We start from the raw sequence: 2,747 nt of genomic DNA on the forward strand, positions 1-2,747 counted from the left end.
CCCCACCGCGCAATGGATTCAGGGTGCTAGCAGCGGAAGTAGCACATCTTGCGTGGGGCAGGGTCCCACACTCGGGGCCTCGTCCACGGATATCCGGAAGGTGACTAATTCCTCGATTCTTTCAAACCAAACTTGGAAAAACTTCTCTTGCCCGGAAAGCACGGGCCATTCCACCAGGATAACTTTTTACTCTAACATAGTCAAGACCATTACTGATCACGCTGATCCGACTGCACCTATAAAGATACTCGGTCGGATCAAGGAAGAAACTTGCACTTGAATCATTGGGATCAATGCTTTTTTCCCCATCAAGAGGCACAGCTGTTGATTCCTATCCATAGAACAATTACTATTCGGGATTTACTTTATCTATTGTAATAACAGAAATTAAGTATCGATTTACGGATCCATCAGTCCAGCCTAACCCCATCCAGTCCCATGGGTTAGCCAACCGCCCAACCACTGTAGTGATGGGATCCAATTAGGAATTTGGTTAGGTTTTGTCCCGGGTACCAAGGAAAAGAGTTCCCAGGTCCCCTAGCTGGAAGTTCATGCAAACATAAAACTAGTCACACCACTTACACACCCAATATGAAATTGCCTTTTTCTCAGCATCAACTAACTTTAAAACAATTCTTTAATGAAACCATTAAGTCACTGATGACAACCCTCGAAATCTCTAGTTGAATCCATATTTCTAATCATTCATTCATCGGTGTACTTATGGCATCATTGGCAAACCAGAACGCTCACCACCTGTTCACTCAGGGGCCTTTTCAATAGTTCCTAGCTCATAGTACCCAATAATATTTACACATATAAAAATCAAGATGGAATCCTCGTTGAAGATCAGCAAGATCAATCAACAAATCCATATAATAGAACCATGGACTCATCCGTTGAGGAACAGCAAGGTCAATCAACCAGATCCATGCCCGGTTTCAGAAAACAACCCTTACTCCTTGTTCCAATATCTTCCACGACGCACGTGTGGGTATCTTCGGCGACCCAGAGCCCGAGCACCGTATGGTCAGCACCCTCTAGGATCCTTCGCAGGTGACCTAGCGCTTCACTCATAGGCCGCTTCCTTGGTCCCTGATCCACCGTACCGGAAGCTCACCATTTAAATCGAACCGAGGCTGGTCAAGACCTCGGTCGACCTTGCGGCGAGACGTCCTCCATTGACTCTCCGTCAGTAGTCGCAACTTTATCAGTTAGGTCTCCAAATGACCTTAATCCACAAGATGGTCAAAATGCTTCCCCAACATTCTTGACATAAAACAGTCATTTACAAACACGTCACAAAATACGGTTTCTATATCGAACTCTCCTCTTTCCACATTATCCCTCCTCAGTCCACATTACTTATTCCATATTTCATTCATATGTGTACTCATTCTCATCCATTCACTCATATCGATGATACATTATTTCACATACACATTCACATTCATTATTCTTCATACACATCCATGTTTGTACATCCACATCATACATCCAATCCCATATCCGCATTCATACATACACATCCATACATCCACATCCACATCCACATCCACATCTCCATGCATACATCCACATCCACATTCACATTCACATCCATACATCTACATCTCCATGCATACATCCACATCTCCATGCATACATCCACATCCACATTCTCATTCACATCCATACATCTGCATCTACATGCATACATCCACATCTCCATGTATACATCCACAACCACATTCTCATTCACATCCATACATCTACATCTACATGCATACATCCACATCTACATTCACATTCACATCCATACATCCACATCTACATGCATACATCCACATCCACATTCACATCCATTCTCGTCCTATCACAACTCATATACATCTTATCCCATCAGATACACTTCTTACCTCATCCCATACACATCTTATCACATCCTAACTCATCTTACCACATCCTATCACATCTCATACACCTCTTATCACATCCTATCACATCTCATACACATATTATCACATCTCATACACATCTTATCACATCTTATCACTCCCCATATGCATCTTATCCCATCCTATATCTATTTATAGGATACAAGAGAATTCTTATATTTGATATAAGATTTCTTTACGCATCTATTTATGCATAAATTTCATTTTAAGGAGAATAACACTTTCGAAATAAAAATCAATCTTTTATGCATCTTCCTATGCATAAATTCATTTTAAATGAGAATGACACTTTTGAATTAAAATCAATCTTTTATGCATCTTCCTATGCATAAATTCATTTTAAATGAGAATGACACTTTTGAATTAAAATCAATCTTTTATGCATCTTCCTATGCATAAATTCATTTTAAATGAGAATGACACTTTTGAATTAAAAATCCATTCTTTAATGCATCTTCCTATGCATAAAATCAAAATAGATGAGAATAACTCTTTTGAACTAAAAATAGATTTCTTTATGCATCTTTCTATGCATAAATCCAATTTAGTAAGAATTACACTTTTAGAATAAAAGAATTTCTCTTATGCATCTAATTTATGCATAAAATTCAATTATGATGAAAATCACACTTTTAGTATAAAAAAATATCTTTTATGCACCCATTTATGCATAAAAATCAAATTGATAAAAGTAACACTTTTATATTAAAATAATAATCTTTTATGCATACCTCTATGCATGAAATCCAAATATGATAAAAGTAACACTTTGATATTAAAATAATAATCTTTTATGTATATCTCTATGCA

This window comes from Cibotium barometz, chromosome 11 (assembly GCF_041138505.1).
Source record: "Cibotium barometz isolate CiBa-2024 chromosome 11, ASM4113850v1, whole genome shotgun sequence".
In the NCBI taxonomy this organism is placed as follows: Eukaryota; Viridiplantae; Streptophyta; class Polypodiopsida; order Cyatheales; family Cibotiaceae; genus Cibotium; species Cibotium barometz.